Raw genomic sequence first — 20,141 nt, forward strand, 5'->3', positions numbered from 1 at the left:
ACAGGAATGGCTGTGGGGAAAGACGCCAGCTGATCACTAATCATGTCGCAGTGGACAAACTTTTCACGGCGGGGAGATCGATTTCGATCAGCGGCTGAAGTTTAAAAGGCCGTCGACCCCTAGCGTGTTGCATAAAACAGCGAACCAGTGAGGCGGAACGGGGAGCGTGCGGCGAGAAAGACTGTTCACAGATCGAGCAAAAAAAACTGCCGTGTGCTGAGCGCGAGCACCGGGCAGAGGAAATATGTATTTTTCATATCCATCTCAGTTGTGACAGCTCAGCTTTAGATAAATTCCCATCTCAGCAGAAGTGGAAGGAAGGGGGGGCAGGGTGGGGGGGAGGATGGGGGTGAAACTGTGGCTTATCAGAGAGAGAGAAAGACAGATACTGACAGTCCGAGTCTTCTCATTGCTCCTGCTCCATGAATAATCACGGCCTTGTTAGTGATAATCTTACATTATTTATTTGCGTAGGAGACACCCCCAGTGCAGGGCCACTTAAAATGCTTACAAATGACTGCACCCACTACCGTTTATAGATTGTTAGTGAGGCAGCTGGGATGAAAGCAACTTGCTACGGGGTACAAGTGCAGCCTCTCATCTGACGTGCCTTACATCACCAAACAGGTGATTTTCCCCGGGTTTGAGTAAATTGGATTGCATTCCACTGTGGCGGATGGCATCCTCTGCACCGCCCCCTGCTGCCACGACCTGATTTCTTTTCCCCATCTGCATGATCTCCCGGCTTCGCCAGGATTTCTGATGTGTTGCTAGGGAATTTCCACCTGCGGAAGGCGATGCGGGTGAACTTTGTTTTAGGAGACACTCAATATTCAAACCCACGACTAGCAAGCACAGCAGGGCAGACAGCACCAGAATCTCTGGATCTACTCGTAATGTGATAGAGAAGAAAGTAAAGAGGGGGCACAGGAGCTGTGCATTTGGTCATCACCTGTGGATGTACCCTTTAACATAATATTTAGCCTAAAGCGGGGTTAACATCCAGCTGTAGGAAGAAACGGAGAATGCAAGCCATTTGCGTTGCCGAGGCAAAGGGGCTTCTCCTAAGCAAATAAAGGAATGGTCTCGTCAGTCAGCCCGCTGCTTCAAATGAAAGACAGTTCAAACATTCCCACAGGAAGAGCTAAGTTGACGGGATGTGTCTATGTTTTAATCAGCAGCATTTCTTTCCCTGTGCTACGAGACACCGCCCCCCCGCCCTTTCCAGCGAAGCAAAAAATAGCATGAAAGCATCAGAAGACAGTGGAGTAAGTGAGAAAGTAGGGCGCGGTGAGGGAGGAGAAAGGGACGCCTGACGCCTGATGACTCATTATTAAGTGGATTTTCAGGCTCGATCTGCCGTTGAATTACAGAGGCTGGGAGAGTGCGAGGAATTCATTTCTATCGGAGCAAATCCCAGAGGGGTTTTGGAAGAGGCGAGATTTAAGTACGGGTGCTGAGATATCCAAGCAAGCCTCTGCCCAGGCAGGGAAAACATCCCTTTGTCCCTGAGCTGAAGGCCTGGGATTGAGCGAGGAGGGAAGACGCCAAGGTTGCAGCTGCTGAGGTAGATTCAATTGAACATCAAGCAGCAAAAGAAAAAAACACCTTGGTCTACTCAGTCAAACTGCGGTGTACTTTTTGGAACTCAAACCGACACAAGTGGCGGTGTTTGCTGGACTCAAATAATCCATCATCTATTTATGACGAGGATATTTATAATGAGGAATAAGATGAAACAACTGATTTAATAAATGTGTGAGAAACTAACATAAATGCTTGAATTTGATGTTCAAAGTTAAGGACAAATTGCATGGTGGCTTGATTAATTCTGGGCCCTGCACTGCATTGGCAAAAACACTGTACTGGACCTAAATCAACCATGCAAAAACACACAAAGACACATATATATGTATATGTATGTGTATAAGTATGTATATACAGTATATATATATGTGTGTGGGTGTGGGTCTCCACTAAATTTATATATTGCTGAGTGACCTGGAAATTTAGACTATGCAAGCGATAATGCTCTGCTTTCAGAATCAGTTTTGTCCTTAACAAGATGAGAATGTCACATTGGATTAAGGCCGATCTTTGTCACCTCTGGCAATAAACAGTGTTTGCCACGGTGATTTTACAGCGTGACTAAGGATGTCATATTAATCTGTTACCTGGCTGTCATAAGCGCACGGCAGGCAGGGCCGTCATGTGATCTGAACGCGCAGCAGAGCCGCAGTTCTCAACACAAGATGAGAACCCAATTACGTAATTAACAACCCAATTACGTAATTAACAACCCAGTTATGTAATTAAGACCTCGGATGGAGCAAGAAAGAGAAACGGCTCCTGCTCCTGTGCTCCATGCCCATATTTGCAACATTTTTCAGCAATGATGTCAAAAATTACAGTACCAGCCAAAGGTTTGGACACACCTTCTCTTAGAACAGTTTTACTTTATCTTTACTATTTTCCACATTTTAGACTAAAGACATCAAAACTACAAAATAACACAAATGGAATATGCAGTGAGCGAAAGAGTCTTAAACAAATCAAAACAAATCAAAAATTTTAGATTCTTCAAAGTAGCCAAAAAATACTTTTTAAAACTAATTTTTTTTGGAAAGAAATTCATACATAGACAGATATAAATAGTGAAGTTGATGCCTAAGAAACAAATTTCAAGCATTTAGCCATAGGTCTTTAGATCAAGATGTTTTTGCATGTTTCACATTATCTTAATCAGGAGTTTCCAAACTTTTGACTGGCACTGTATGTACAGGACACTTTTGTACTTTGAATGAACCCCACCTCCAAACAACCATACATATTAAAGACTATGATGAAACTACCTAAATATTCTTGGCAGCATTATCTCCTGCTGTCAAACTCCTGCATGTAAAATGTTGAGATATCCAACATATTAGCACCCAACCGCACCCACCTGTCAGATAAAATTTTGTCCAATGTCTGATGCCGCTTCATGCGGAAAGTGCATTTTCACCAAGCTAATTATTTGTAATTATGGCCAGAGTGTGGAGTAAAATGGAGCTGGGCAGTGACTGGCTGGCCTGCATATGGCCAACAGCTTGGATATATCTGGACCGATGAAGTGCAGTAATGAGGTGTCTCGCCACTGCTGGCCTGCATCCCTTGTTCCCCAACCTTATAAAATTCACATGCATTCACGGCTTCATTCATTCATTTCGTTCAGATTAGGGCCAATGCATTCTGATGCATGGCCACTAACGTTAAGTCCGACAGCACATTCAAAAGGCAACATTAACCGAGACACGTTAAATACAGGCCTGCATCCAATTATCAGCTCAATCAGACCTAATTAATTAGCAGCTGCACTTAAAGGCAGCTGTAACTAAACCTTTGGACTCTGAAATTAACAAAAAGTCTATCTGGTGAAAAAAAGAAAAGCAAAGATACGACTTCTCCCATGATTCGAGGTGCAAGGAAAAAAATACGTCTGAGAGCAACAAAAAAGAAGCCGGCCATCTCCGCTTCCCCTCCTGCGTGAGAGAACTGTCTCTTTCTCCTCTGAGTGACACCCTCTTTGTATTCCTCACAGCTCAGAGAAACCTTGCTCTCCACCGCCCCAGAGTTTCCCGCTGTTCCCCTTTCAGTTACCCATTTTACAGCATGCTTCCTGACTGACAGATCTGGAACTTAAACATGCCGGTCTTACGGTTTTACTCCACTGTGCACACGGGGAAATCACAACGCGCTTGGGGGGGGTAGAGAATGATTTCAGAGTAATGTTTCGAGGCAACTTAAGTCCTTAAGAAGTCGTAATTGCCGGGTTGAATGTCGGGAGTCGGGAGGTTTGGCCAAATCCATAGCAACAAGGCCTGCACTGGTCTTGCGTTGACAGCAGATTGATTAGGATTTTTTTTTGTCAAAGGACCATTATTTTCCCAGGTGGGAACATTTAAAAGTCAGACAATGTTGCCCTGGTAGCGAAAACAAAGCAACACACAGCTGACTTGTTGAGGTTGATGTCAGTCACTTTCAAACAAATTCTCACTTAATTGGAATGGTTTGAAGTATTCCAATCCTTGCCGCAAGCTATGCGTGCATGCATGTACACACAGACATGTACGTGCACACGGTCATATACACACATGCATCGCCATATTTGAACTGTATCATGAAAGCTCTATAAATCATACTTTATGTCCAAGACAAACATATTTGCAGAACCATCAAATCAATCAAAACCAGCTAACCCGCCAACACTCAAAGCCTGCAATAAAATGGATATACTCAAGGACCGCTCAATGTTTTGGGGGTTCACAGTATTTAGCAAATGCCATTGACTTTGGAATTGCTTGGTACATGTTGCTAAACATCTAAAAATTTTTTGACATCCATGTTAGACAACACTTAAAATGAATTTTTATCTATTCTTACATTTCAGCTCTAGAAGTCCTTTCAGACACCTGCGTTAGATGGCACGGCCATTTCACATCTCTTCCTGTGGAGTTGACTCTTTGCAGATGTGGAGAGCTCCTGTCAGTCACTGCACAGTGTGCATTGACAGCATCATAAGCACTCCATAGTCCTCACATGTCAGTCTGCTCTCTAACTGGACTACGTGTGAGAGCTGACAGCTCTTTGCTTTGGCCTTGTCGCTTTCCAGGACAGGATGGAGCGCCGCTGGGAGAGGACCATCAGCCGCAGTGGGGAAGTCGCTCTGAGATTTGAGAGAACGACCCGTACTTCTTGCTATATGTGGCAGATACGTCGTCAGATGTTGAGGTTTACATGTACATGCCTGTCTCCATAGATCCAAGGCTATACACAGAGTCCCTGGCAGGGGGTGACACTATAACTTGGAAACAGAGTCATCAGATATTCTGTAGGACATTGATTCTTTTAGACAGTACAGATGACATTTTTGTGATGACCTTCTACATCACAGAGAAAGACATTTTATATAGTAAAGAGAGAGATATTTTTATTCTAGGGGTTAAAGATCAGAAATATTAGTGATAAGGGTATTGTGGTGTGGTGGCAGGTGTGTCCACCAGACAAGGGACACACAAGAACAACATGAATTAACCCACTGATCATTATACCCCTTTGTATGGGGTAGGAGGCAAATAAAACAGTAAAAAAAAAAAAATGAAAAAGAACATTACACCAACCAGCTGTCCAATGATTCAGCAGCTCCAGGCAGGACGGTGGTGGAGAGCCACAATATGCTGCATTCATGTCCATGAAAGTTTTTTGTAAATGTAACATCTGCCCCCAGTTGCCTTCATAGCAGGCCTGACGAAGGCAACAAGCAACACCTGGGCTGGTCACAGCAAACAGCCTCAGCTGTGCAGATGCCTGTTCATGTAGTTGCCCCTCTGCCAGGCCTTAAAGCCTTCTAGGCTTGGGACACTGCAGAAATAACCAACAACAGCTTTAAAAAAGCAAGAGCAGGTTTTCTTCCTCATCATTCTTTTTATCCTCATGTCTCTCTCTGCGTCACAGTACTGATGCCTATGTTGTTGTTTTTTCCAATCATTTCATTTTCCTCTTCCCTTGTTTTATAAAAATTGCTGTCAGAGCCAATGAGAGATAGGATCCTCTAAAGACTGGCAGAAAATGTGGTGCGGCAGATAAGACACTTGCTTTGCTATATGAGGTTTGTGACTTCAAATCCCAATGTCTCATTTAAGGAACTAATTCATTTTTCTCGTCCCCCCATGTTTGCTGTTCTTTTCCATGCCTACTTATCTTTTCCCTTCCCCGTCTAACATGAAGTGTTTCCTGTTTAACAATGTACTGCAGTTGTGTAGTATGTCGCTCAGGTGCATGATGGGAAAACAGGGAACACTGTAGGACTTGTCTGCTCATCTTGCAAGGAAATATATAACCATTTTGACACTTTATAAATGTGTCACATCCTATGTGCTTGTTCACAGTGAATGCTCGCTTGAGAAAATCTTTCAGTCACCATTGGGGAATGCTTGTGAGAGGCAAAAGCCCTCTATTTTTCCCAGGTTAGGAGATCACAGAGGGAAGTACAGAACTGAGTTAGGAAAATTGAACTTCCATTACTGAATGGAATAGGGCATTTTGAAATTTGAATCAGGTCATTTGCACAGTAATATAATTTACATCATGGCAGTGAGCATGAATGTTATAGCCAATAAAATGACAGAGTGCACATTGATTGAAATTAAGCTACACTTCACAGAAATCACAAATTAACTATAATTTGCAAGGTCCATGCTCATTGTATAACCTCCTCAGCGCTGAGGCACTCACTGTGTTGCCTCAGGACAACACAAATACAGATATGTGCTTTATTCTCATAGTCTGAATGGCTGTTAAGTTGGCCACTGTGAAAAGGAGCAGCTGAGCAATCATGAGATGGCGTCTCCAAAGAAACTAGCTAACAACTCAACTAGCTTTGCACCAAGGAGAAGGCATTTATGAGCTCATCAACTTATATTCAATAGTTACAATTAGCGAGGATAAAAATGAAAAAAAGGAAAAATAAAACTGGCCAAAAAACTTAGCCACAGTCAGGCATGTCAAGGCCATGATTTGGAGCTATTGGAGTCACATCAAGGACTCTGATACCACTTCCCCAGAAGTATTTAGCAGGGTCCAGACCCAGGCAGAGAAACCGTGAGCCTAACCTGGAACATGGAGAAATTATTTCATGATTTTTTATATCCAGGAATCAAATCTTATTTTGGAAGTATCTGTTCATGATAACTTAATTTCCCGAGAGATGTAGCTTAATGGGCCTGTGTTTGGAAATAGAAAACTAGAGTTTGTAGCAATTCACAGCCCAGGATAAAAAGACAATAACATGAGGAAAATGTGGAAACAGCGGTATGTTAAATTGCAATTACCTGCACTTTCCCTCGGGTGAGCAGCTCATTCCCCAAAACCAAAGAGTACCGAAGCAAAGTGGCCTGCAAAGTGAAGTAGTACACACCAGTGGGTAACAGTAATAAGGACGTATTTGGAAATAGAAAACAGAAGTTGATAAAGATGACTAAATTATTTTTTATCTATCCTTGTACAGTTTAGTTGAGGAATATTGTTTCTGTTACTTGCCAGGTTACTTTAACTATAAATGAAACTGCCATTGTCAAAGTGATTTTATTGAGGGTGGTGTTCTAAAGCTACCAAAAGAAGTGAAACTGTTTTTATTTTATCCAGGGTAGCATAATGAACAGTAAGAGAATGTTCCTAGAACACACACACACACATACACGCACACACACCGCACTCAGACATACACTCATAGACACACATTTACACAAAGACACGCATGCACACACAGGAATAAACATAAAAATGCATTCACACACATGCAAACACAGACTCATTCAAACTGACACATAAAAAATCACACTTAGACATATAGTTACAGACAAAACACACAGACACACACTCATTCACACACAGACACACACTCATTCACACACACACACACACACACACACACACACACACACACACACACACACATACACACATACACACACACAGCAGTAATTGTTGTTGCATTGTGCAAAAGTTAATCACAGCACTCAGACTTAAGCTGACAAGCCCCCGCTCTCATCCTTGCATTGTCTGCTCTCCTTTCATCACAAGTGGAACATGTTGTCTTTGTACCATTAGATCACTGTCACTCTTCCATACTTCAGCCAACATATGGCCATAGCTCAGCTGCATCATTGAAAACTTAATTACCGCCTGCAAGTACCAACGTCTCGGGAACTCGAGAGAGGCTGCATTACAAAAGGCAACAAAACGTGGATTAAAACTCCAGAACACCCACAAGAACCCTGAGAGGTCACGCCTTCGGTCATTCAGATTCAAATGTCTTGAGACACTTGTACACCAACGCTTTGGCTTAAACGGTGTGAGACGTTCTTCTGCGCTGTTTGCTGAAGGTCCCTGCGGTCAGGCCGGGCCATGCGGTCGAAGGTCCGCTACAACCTCAGGTCATGAGAAAAAAAAAAAAGGAATGCTTGGTACACCCGCTCAATTAACCCTGAGCCCCCCAGAAAAAAAAATGTGTTTAACTTGAATGGATCCCTGGGAAATATAAGTTTCAGGATTTCACTTGTATGCTTTTCAATTTAAAAAGAAAATTCAACATGCATACCAGCTTGCGCAAGAGTTTGGCATGCCTGTTAACATGTCTTGTAAACTCCTTATTGGTATAAGATTATTATGGTTCCATACTGGTGCAATGATGGATTTTAGGTACCCAGGCCTTTAATTTACATGTTTATTTCTTCTGTGAAAAAATATAGAAAAAAAGGATGTATTTTTCATTTGGATCTGTACACTGAGATTCGCTCTGAAACAGCAGTCATAAATATAATATTATCGCCATTACCTTGCTTATAAGAGTCCATTTCAGATTTGAGAGCACACAATCATTGGATGCCATTGTAATATCCTTTTTAAAACATGTTTAAATCATTACCGTGGACAACTAGTCACAATATGTCCATTATAACAAATTTATGACAAAATAAACCTAACCAGCTTTTTAAAGTCTTAATAATTTATCTGTAGATAACTGTTAACTGATCATTGGCCCAGCACGGATGGTAATGGCTCAAAATATCTTCTTTGAATGAACAATCCCACTAGGACGACAATCCAGCACAATTACAATCTCTTCTGGGATTTTGAACAGTGACCTGGCAACCCCTGTTAGGAACTCATTCAGAGCAAGTGAATGTCTCACAATCACAATGGACTGTTCCAAAAGAAAAATGGGAGGGGGATACAAGAATCCCACCAGGCTAATTATCTCAAACCTGTATGGATCGGTGGGGCTGACACCCATCCCAGCTTTGGATGGATTTATTCCCCTAAATCTCCTAGGAGGCAATCCCATGGGTTAGGTAAAGAAGTGTCCCCGTGACAGATTGCATTGTGCCCCCCCACTGGGGAAGTGTAATAGAGGGTCTGTTTGCGTGAGGAGTCTGGGAACTGAGACCGCAGCAGAGGGGCAGTTGGGTTTTGTCACTGATCACCCACCATCCCTTTTACAAATCAAAGTAAAGGGGAAACTGAATGGAGACTGAAAATAACTTGCATATTATTCTCCAGGTGCAGCATTCATTGACAAAGAGGAAAAGGAGATCCAACAATGAAGGCCCAGTTTGCAAACAATCACATCACATACAAACCCACAATGTGTAATAGCAACTATCTAGTAATGTTACACATTAAATTATGTTCTGGCAAAATGCAACACTTTCAGCCATTTTATTGTTTAAACTTGTCAGGAGCAGCTGACACTGAACCCTACGTGACAAATAAAATGGTGGAAAGAGGATCTGATATGGGGAAAACCAAATCAATAAAAAGCTAGTGATTGTAGAATGAAGCCTCATGATTCACAAAATGGGTGGGTCATGTATTACCAGTAACTCAGTGATTTGAACAAATCATACTGTTTTGCTATAGAGAGCAAAGATTCTTTGTACAAGACAATTATTGACCGCACATGGTAGTTTGTTACATGTAAAGGCACTAATGTTAGCGTAGCAGGTAGCAGAGTATTTTCAGTGGTGATATCACTCCCTGACACTCCCGTTAGCTAAGACTGTTGCCTACAGAGCCAGGGGTAAATTGCCCTTAGCTCAACTGGTAATGACATTGGCCATTAGAGTCAGACTGTGCGACAAGAACATATGTCCTTTTTTCTGAGATTTATGAACGTGCGTATGTCCTTTGTTGCTCTTGGGATCCCACATCAGAGACAATCCGCTTGTCTGAGTCTGTTGCCTCAGACCTCCGGCCACTTACATACCAGGCCTTTGCAGGTCTGCAGCTTTTATCTCTGCAGGTATTCATTCTGCAGATGTGCTCAAGCAGAACAGCTCATAAAGCAGAACACATCATAAAGGAAAGCGCATACTGGAAGGGCACATAGCAACACTGCACACAGAATACAGCAGATCGCATCTGAACACGTGTCACCACAGCGCTACAATAACCGGTGGCATACTGAACACAGATTAACTGATATAACACAATCAACATTTTAAAAACTCCTGTCAAAGTGCAATAAGAATCACACCCCTATAGTACAACAGGAAAAAGGCAGGATGTAAGAGCTGTAACAACTAAGTAAGGGAACCAAGATGCATTCTGAATGGGTGGATCTTTCGGCTTTGACCGAGACTGTGGCGGAAGATGGTCTGAGACCTTCATAACCACTATCAGAGGCTAAAACCCCTATGTGTTGGAATGCATCCTTATCAGGCTATAGGCTTGACACATTCAGCTTTAGCTGAGTTATCATGACATTTCTATTCAGCCTCTGAGGGCTGGGAAGGGAAATATGGAGGAATCTGGATGAGCATCTCATGTCTGTGATTGGTTGAGTTTTCCCTCCTCCTGGTCCTCCAGCACTCAGACAGAGGGCCGTGTAAAAGAGAGCCCCACTTCAAGTAAGGTCAAGCAAGGTCATCCGGTAAGTAGTCAGGATGCTCCTCCATCACATTAATGCACTTTTAATGACATTGTGAAACTAACAGGGTTGTGATGACTTCATACCTGATGCAGCCAGACGGGGAGTGGAAGGTACAAAAAAAAAAGAAAAAGCCGCCATGAAATCTCCCACAATGCCCTGGGGGGACCGCAGGCGAGAGTGCTCCTGACAGATAACGGATGTGACAATGAGGAACTGCTTCAGGACAACAACAAAAAATAACTCGATTTTCAACCGTAATCTGTCTCTCCCCAATCTTTTTTTTTTTAATCGGCCCTGCTTATGCTTGAATTTTTACATGAGCCAGAGAAAGAGAGAGAGGGAGAGAGAGAGAGAGAGAGAAAGAGTGAAGGAAAAGTGGGGGGGAGAGAGAGAGGGAGAGAGAGAGGGAGAGCGACAGAGACTTGACTTCAGTTCATCTTTAATTCATCACTAAAAAATGGATTCTTGCAGATTTAGGTTGCTATTCACACCTGGCCCATTTAGAGGGGACATTTTGTTTGGAGAGCTCACTTCTCCTGTGAAGTAAGGGATGTTTCTATCTAGCTGCTGTGTGACATTCAAACAGTCGCACTTTTTACTGTGAAAATGAATACTGGACAGCAGCAACTGCCCTTGGGCAAGAAGTAGGCAGAGAATTTACTGATATCTAAGAACAGACAATTGTCCTGAATCCAATTTTGATTTTTTTTTTTTTTTTTTACAATTACCAAGCTTGCCAATTGAAATAAAGTTGACCCTTCAATAATGCAGTCAAAGCACCATAGCACGGTAGTCACTATGAATTGTTTTAGGATGCATTAAGCTGTACAATGGATAATTTGTGAGTTGTGTCAGCCAAACCTTAATGAAGGCCGTGCCATTAGCAAATAAACAAGCGAATATTTTATTTTCTCTTGTAAAACTGCAGATTGTGAATCGCTGCTGTGTGCACAGTGCAACAGGAGATGCGATTAACTTGCAGAGCTAAAGATCAGTGTTCCCAGTTAAGGAAACTAACTGCACTAGTGGGCCACTTAACTTCACTACACTTGGATAGTTTCCTTTTTTAATGTTCTACCTTTTTTTTCTTGTTACAAAATTGAAAATGCAGCTGTTGTTTTGACTTATGAAATAACACCAACTATTGGCCCTCTTAAAATTCCGTTCTGTTCAGTTCATGTCAACCCACGGTAACTGGGCTTCCCACTGAGATATTTTTGAAAAAACAGATTTCAGCTGAGGTCATGTGAGAATAATTCATGTGGAGAGTATTGCAAGTATATGTAGTTAGCTAACCTAAGCCAACCGGCTTTGTTGACTTCTAGCTACCTTGCCATTTTGGCTAGCAGACGATGGTTAGCGAATTGCCTAAATGGCTGGAAATGGAGAACACTGTCGATTGCATTTTGCATGACTTGACAATGTAGACCAAAACCTGGTATTTAGTTCGATGTAGAAATCACCCTTCTCAGTTCTATTGGTATAAGAAGGTAGAGTGGCTTACTGGTAGCATGTTCGCTACCTGTGACTGTACTGCTGGCTCAGTCCGCTGACGTGATCAAGAACAGGATTTGATGATGTCCATAATTCTGACAGCACTTGCAAAAAGTATGAGAATTTAAAAGAGCATGGAAATACTCGATTATGTCTACTGGACAGAATACAGGTTGAGCACGCTGCAGTGAGGTAAAATAGGCGAGGTAAAATAGGCCAGTTCTGAGTTGTTCAACCAGTGCATCACCCTTACTGGGGCAGCAGGAATTAGCTTTCAGAGGGTATGATGAGGGAAAAGATTCTGTCAATAAGGGCAACTACGAGGAGTTAGTGGAAGTAATTGGCCAGTATGGTGAAGTGCTGGGTGGACATTTTCAATCTTCAGCTGTGTTTTCTAATATGTCAAAATCAACCTAGAATGACCTTGCCTCCAGTTTGCTGCGGTACTAGAGAGACCTATGCTATAGTGGCTCCTTTTTTCCATGGAAGATACATGAAAGTACTGACATTGCCTCTCATGCCCAGCTTTCTTATCTACATTATGTAGATGTTCTGGGAATCATTAAAAAAAAAATGTTCATTGTTTTCGATGTTTTGGCTTGTCACAATGCTTAGTCAGTGTTAACGTTTGTGGTGACGCCGTTTGTCTCTTTTGATGTCATGCTTTACCATATGGTAATTGTTTCCATTTGCAGCAGACAGTTTGCAGTGATAGCATTCGGTTTAGGAGAGACATAATGCACAGGAACAAGGGACATATCTAGAACAGGACACAGGGAACTCCAGGAAGCTGCACCCTCCTCTCATGGTAACACCTTGAATGCTTATCAAATTCTCAGATTTCAACGCTAAGGAGTATTAGATATACTGTGTTCAAATTAAGAGTTAAAGCCTGTGTTACTGTCCTCCTTCATCTTTTGGTTTTTCGGTGCCACGGTCAGCCTGGTCTTGCTTGGGTGGACATTAAGCATTTCACAATGTATGGGAAAATGTGTATGCAAATGAATTAAACTGAATTCTAAGCAATGAGCTTATATTATATTGAATGTGACACCTAATTGATTGTAGAAGTAAGTAATATCCTTACCCCAGAAGTCACAAAGACAAACAGTTTTAGTAATTTGGCTAAAAATGTTCTTCAGGGCAGCCTCCTCAAGTTGACAGACCACCGGCTGCCACTGAATCAGAAGACTTCGAACCCATGAGACCCATTGTGACATCAAAATTTTGTACTGTGGGCCATCCCAGTACATGATCCCATGACTTCCTCCTTGTGTCATCTCCTACTAGTGGAGTTTCACTGTTTTGTGATGTCACAGTGGGTTTCATGGGTTCTGTCCAATGATGTGTTTGCATTTTCTCCTTACTCACTTTACCCTTCCCTTGCTTGAAAGGGGCTATTTTCAATACATGTTTTGCTAGACGAAACTTACTTCTTACACATTACCCAAAATGTTCTCAATCCCCATAAGCTACACCAGCAGCCAAATGATTCACAAAATATTTTATAACAGAACTTGCAGTTATTTGCCATTATATAAGCCTGTTAAATAATGCATCGATTTTTGAAGCTGCAATCATGTGGTTTATCCCCGACACGAAAAAGGTTTCTCCTTAAGCAATGACCTCGAAGACAGGGATTTAGAGCAAAGATATATGTGGAAACCAGGCAACATTTTCTGGCAACACTACAGCCAGCCTGTAGTCAGCAAGTCAAAAAATCTCTATTCCTTAAAGACGTTTATGAATGCCTATGATGTTTTATTTGGACATACTGAAATGCAGGAGTGTGCGCGAAAACTCTTCCAGAACATGCACTCCAGAATGCACAGAACGAACTGTGATTATTAATTACTTCTACCTACTGTTTTTCACCATGTATCATCATCGTGATCCTGAAAGGTCATTTACCTGATATACAGATAGCTTTATAATGGTCTTTTCTTTTCTTGGCTTGGGCTTTTTTTTTCATAACTAAGGCTGAGTCTGAGTCTAAGTCTCTTTAGACGATTTAAAGTTGCAGCGGGGCTGTTACAAGAGGTCATAAAACTCTGGGAATATACTTGGCTGGAAGTGCATCACGTTTTGTCTCCTGGGGGTCGTAGACATTCCCTGGCGGTTTCTAGAAGGGAAGGCTCACTTTTCCGGAATTTCTATTCTTTAGTTGACTTATCCCTTAGGGAAGCCTTTTTTCCGTAATCACAGGATCTGTCTTCAGAAGAGGGCCATTAGGTGATAAATGTATGATGAGATGAGGACCTCTATCATACTCTTAAAAAGAATCACCAGGCCTCTAAATTGGCTCAATTTATAAATGGATGTTAGACGCTCGAACCAGACATGATTTGATCCAGCAAGTTTTAAGCTTGGCAGGAAAAGTGAATATCAAATATATTTTAAAAAGCCAAACGATTGGGTAGATACTGAGAAAAGCTGCTGTCTAGTGTAGAATTAAGGAATAGAAAACTGCTCCACCACAAAAGACAAGAAAGGACAGGGTAAAACTTCAAAAAGCTATTAAAGTTACTGAAACAAGGAACACTAGCAAGACTAATTATGACAATAGAGATAAAACAGGGTATGTGGGATTCTTGTGATAACAGAAAAAAAAAATGTTTAACCGGCTTTTGGTAGCTGTGTAGGTACTGGCTGAAAACTTTTCTCTCAAATATTTCTCTCAAATTCCAAAAGTGACTGAGTCGGATCACACAGAGACAGAATATGATTCTATTTGAATGAAGTGACTTCAAATAAATTCACCTCCAGTGTATTCAATGGTAATGTGTCTCAAAAGCAGTGTTTATAATGCTAACAATAGATATGTGGATCAAGACAAATGTTTCCATTTCATTAAAAAGAGATTTAATACACTGATTGAAAATGTGTGACACTCTGCAAAGAATCATCAATAGATTTGCATCAAAAATGTAGGAGACCATTACTGAAGCATTAGCCCCATGCAAACAGATATAATCCACAAGAAATGGGATGAAGGTTTCTTTGTACACCTCCATACTGGTATTCTGGGAGACCGACTTAAAAGAGAGAGAGAGAGAGAGAGAGACAGAAAGACAGGAGGCGGATCTGATACCTTTAAGCCAATAAAAGGAGGTGATGCTGGTATTTAACCAATAAAGATAAGAGATGTTGCCATGCCAGGAACACCTGAGCTGAGATATTTAACAGGTGGCCCACAGAAATTAAGGTCAAGAGAATAAAGATAAGGAAGCGCAATCTCAAAACTCTTTCTTTAGGGCGCATCTTTGTGAGATATGTGTGACAGGTATTGAAATTACTTTGCCCTTATGAACAAACAGAATTATGTGTCTAGGTGGGCTGCTGTCCTTGCCAATTCTGACTTGTTCATTGTAGGGCCTAAAGTGTAAAACTCTATGTGCTCTGAATGTACCTATTTCACCTGTGTAAAAGTTCCACACAGGTAGAAAACATCAGCTGGAACACTGAAATGTTCCAGCTGATGTTTGCCATTTCTGTTTTTCACTATGGTGATTTTTCTCATCCACTTAAAATGTGTTTTCCTCTTGTTTGTTTGCTTTAGAGTCAAAACTTTTGTATAGTGCCATTACCAACAGGAACCAGAGCCCAGGAGGCAGCGATCTGACTTTTGTGTGGTTGCTCAATGGCAAGTCGAGAATAACTGTCTGGGAGAACAGAACATAAAGCCATCACCATTAAGTGTACACGGACCACACAATAACCCATCTGCTGTGCGCACCAGTCCTGACAAAGACAAGGGACAGATGTGTTTTGAAATGGTCCTCGTTTTGCACATTTGCATACGAGATGAAGGTAGTGTGTCCCATGTTTCTACATGCTGTAATTGGCACTTAGGTAGTGAGTGGGTACATTGTGATGCAGGTTATGACACTGTTGAGCAGGACACACTTTGAAACCCTGTATCGTAAACACTTGTTCAGTTGTGCGGATTGGATTAGCGTTTTTCTGGAAATAGAATTCATTGTCTTTCTCAAATAAAATGTAACATTCCCCGACTCACAGCGAAAACACAGACAAGCAAATGCATGTGCACCTACACACACAGTATTTTTATACGGCCCTACTGCAGTGTTCAGTAGTGATACATACAGAATAACATATATAGTACAGTACGTGACATTTATGAAAGAACCTTTCAATTACCTACTCAAAAACATTATACTACTTTAACACAGTTTTTCTGCTTTCTTGGTTGTAAAATGCGCTATAATAAACTTTGTTGTTGCTTTCCTGGTGTAAATATGTCTGAAGAGAATTCAGCCTTACCAAAATGTGCTTCATTGTTGACTGTATCACATTTAAGTGGATGTTACTTCCTTAGTTTTCTTATAGTTTATGAATCAAATCATGTAATACGTAAGAAATCTCTGTAAAAACTCTGGGTCTATCCCCTGGGTTCAATCAACATTTTTCTGGAACTTACAACTAAACGTAGGTGTTATTTCTCTCAAAATTATCATAATTTTTTTTCTGTAAATTCTCCTAACCTAACCTTTAACCTTTTTTCTGTAAATTAATCCTAACCATGCTTGAAGAAAAGGTATGCTTATATTTAACTGTGAGTCGTAGTTTAAGATGGTCACTGATTGAAACCAGGGGTGAGCCTCTGTTCTTGGCCTCTGCCTTGATAGCTTCAGGGTGTTTGCAAGTATTTGCAATAAGGTCCTCTGAGAAATGAAGAGCCAGGCTGACCTTGGCCTGACCTCTACAATATTCCACCCTCAGGTCCGCACAGGGGCCCTGTAGATAGAGGCTGGAAAGTGGGTCACCGTTATCTAAAACGCCTGGGTCGGAACACTTCCACACTGCAGGGAATACCAAGAGAGATCCTTCATTGTCAAGCGCTTTTGTGCTTACAGTGCTGTTTCGCTTACTGCCCGAAAAACGGCCACTGCACAGTTAGAATTTTATCCATCTTTTCATTCTTGAGACGTTATTAGATTCCGTAATTACTAAATGAGATTCATGTTCAGGATTATTTTGACGTGACCTTCCCTCACCCACACCACACCCCCACAACAAACAATAGCTCTTATCGGTCCCAGGGTTTGGCAGCGTTCCCATAATTCTTAGCCTTAACTGGGGTACTTTCAATATCACTGGCTTGTGAAATAATTCAATGGGGAAAAAAGTCTTCTGCATGGAACACACATATATCATGCCTAACTGCAGACTAAAATGAAATGTAACAATTAAACATTCCCTCTCTTAAAATTACTATCATCTGTATGTGTAACATGCATGATTGCAATTGTCCTATCTTCACAGTGTCATCTTCAGGCTCAATTTACTGGTTCCTTTCCATGTTTTTTTATAGCATTAAAATATCTAAACAAAAGGAAAGTACAAAGGCAATGCAATTTTAAAATACATGGTCCAGTTTTGTTTCCCATGATGATACATTTACAGTATGATTTCCATCTGTGAATTACATGTGACTGGCTCAGTTACCTTGTTGATGACTTAATTCAAGAATATACCGCATGAGCAGAGAACTCCTTTCCCCCCCTCCTGGTCCAAAACTAGTTGCACACCTTCTTTTCCCCTCTGTCACAGCCCCATCCAACACACAGCAATATCCTCCTTCCTCCAAGACTGGCCTTACTCAACACTGCTTAGAATGGCTACAATTAAAACACCACTGACTTGCCTTAAGCAATCACTCTCTGGGATTCGCCTTATTCAACACTCGCGAGTGGCCTTATACACAAAACTCCATAGGGAAAAAGCTAGAGCTATTTGGAAACACACATACTTTATCACTGAATTCCCTCTTTCTCATGCATATTTTGTTAACAGTCTCCAATAGTTAATGGAATAAATATTAGGCTATGACCTTTATAAGCCCACATTTTTTTTGCTAAGTTTCTGGAGGGAATAGCTTAATTTAAATTTTTCACCATGTGAAGGTCCCCAAAGTCTTTGTGATGACACCCATTTTGGTTCAGATTTAGAAGACGCTAAACGATGAAGAAATACACATGCATACATATACACACGCACTGATGTGCATGCATGCACGCACACGCACACTATACAGTAAATGCCTTTTGACATGAGTCAGAGCAATTACTGTTATTTTCTTTGTTCAGCACATTTGATTTCGGGGAAAAAAATGTCAAATACTAAAACAGTCAGCTATATTCTTATGACTTGATTTGATTCTACCAAGTCTCTACCACAATTACTCAATACACCCGATACTGTCTGTAAGAGTCTGGCAGTGTGACAGAGTGGTTAAGCAGTGGCCCAAAGCCCAATCCAATTTCTAGATGGGGCACTCCTGCTGTACCTTTTAGCAAGGTGCTTAACCAGGATTGCTTCAGTAAACACGCAGGAGTAAAAATGGATAATGTGTAAAAATGTAAGGTATGTAAATCACCCAGCATAAAGGTAACTGATAAGTAAATGTAATATGTAGTGTAACAAATTCTCTTAAAAAACACAGTTTTACAGACTCTGTTAAATTTCCAAAATATATATTTACAATGTATTACAAAGACTATAGAGCAAAAGAACATCTACGGAGCAAGAAATTAAGTGAGTAAATGTTTTTACAGTTTCAGAGAAAAAATGACCGTATGTGATTATCACACAGAAAATAAATAACTGATCTGTTTTGCTATACATTAACGGCAACGCCAAAACTGAATAAAAAAACACTACGATGGAGATTGTATGAGCTACGTTTGGTCCTAAAAATGACAGATAGCAAACAGTGGAGAACAACAAACATGGTGGAAATACTCTTCTAAAAGTGAGATAGAAAAATATAGTGCAATTTCAATGTATTCAGCGCTCGGCACAGAGCAACGTGTGTAAAAAAAGGCAATATAAATACAATTTACAACTTTTACATTTGGACATGAATATACAATGATCCTTTAGGTCTTTCAGAGAGTCAATTCGATGACACTTAACTCTTTGGAATCACCAGTCCCTCTTGTCCGCAATGTTCAGCTACGAGACTTCAACTTATCACAATGTCCTTTGTCCTCAGTAGTAGCTTTGAATAACAAAATAAGTTAATTTCATTAACACTGTTAATTTCAGTGACATCTATGTTGTGCAGGTCGTGAAGAAAACTAATAGTCCATTCATTTTGTTATTTAAATTCAAAAGACAAATTCAAAGGGTATCGCAGTTGAGTCTGGCCATTTATTTTGAATGCTTGACTGCACAAGTATATTTTCTGATCTGATGTTAAAACCCTCTCATGTTATTGTAACCTTATTCACCAAGAGGGTCCAATTCCCAGAGGCCAGGTACTCATTTTTATCTAATGACTACAGAGGAACTTACCCTCTCAGAAATATTGTACTTTGCCGTTTTAATGTGTATTGAAATATGACATGTTTTCCTCGGGATCCACCTGTTTTTGGGAGACAGCCATCTCTCCTGCTAGCTGCCTTTAACTTGTTATCCCCAAGCTTACACTAAGAGACAAGTGTGTACACGTGTGCACGCTACAGTGTGATTAAAATTTGGCTCCAGTTTCAAACTCTACCACAGATTTTTAAACACGAGTGTATGTGACATTGAAAATTCTGTCTTTGCCATTATTGAAGATCCACATGTTCCAATTCGCTGTCTTCACATTCTTGAAAAACCAAAAAAAAAAAATAAATTCTTCTAAAACAGAACATCCATAGTGAGCACAGGAATGCAGACAGCATCAGAACATCACCAAACAGAATCTCCTACAGGGATGATGGAAGGAACACTGGAGCTGAATATCTGGATATAATAGAATATCTGTGCTAATACCACTGGCCAGTGACACAACCAAAGGTCACTGGAACCTTCAGTTGCATCTGTGATATAGTCAATAATGTGACTGACAAATCACATGCAAACACATTGATCAATCGTGTGACATCAATCAACTAGGCCCATGTGGCACCAGCGCCGGAAATGCTGGCACAGTGATAGGCTCCCTCAAATTGAGTGTGGAAAAAACACTCACGTGTGTAGTCACCCATTGCAATGTGCCTTTTCGCTTGGTCCAGAGGTGTCTCCATGAGGACTTCAGCCACACGCTGGTGGGTTTGGGAGTTCATGTGCTCACCAGTGTGTTGATAGGGGTATTTAGTTCAAAATGGCCAATGTACGTTAGTCCCAACCAGTGTGGAGTGACGTGAATGGCCTTGTAATCAAT

Source organism: Megalops cyprinoides, chromosome 12 (assembly GCF_013368585.1).
Source record: "Megalops cyprinoides isolate fMegCyp1 chromosome 12, fMegCyp1.pri, whole genome shotgun sequence".
NCBI classification, from domain to species: domain Eukaryota; kingdom Metazoa; phylum Chordata; class Actinopteri; order Elopiformes; family Megalopidae; genus Megalops; species Megalops cyprinoides.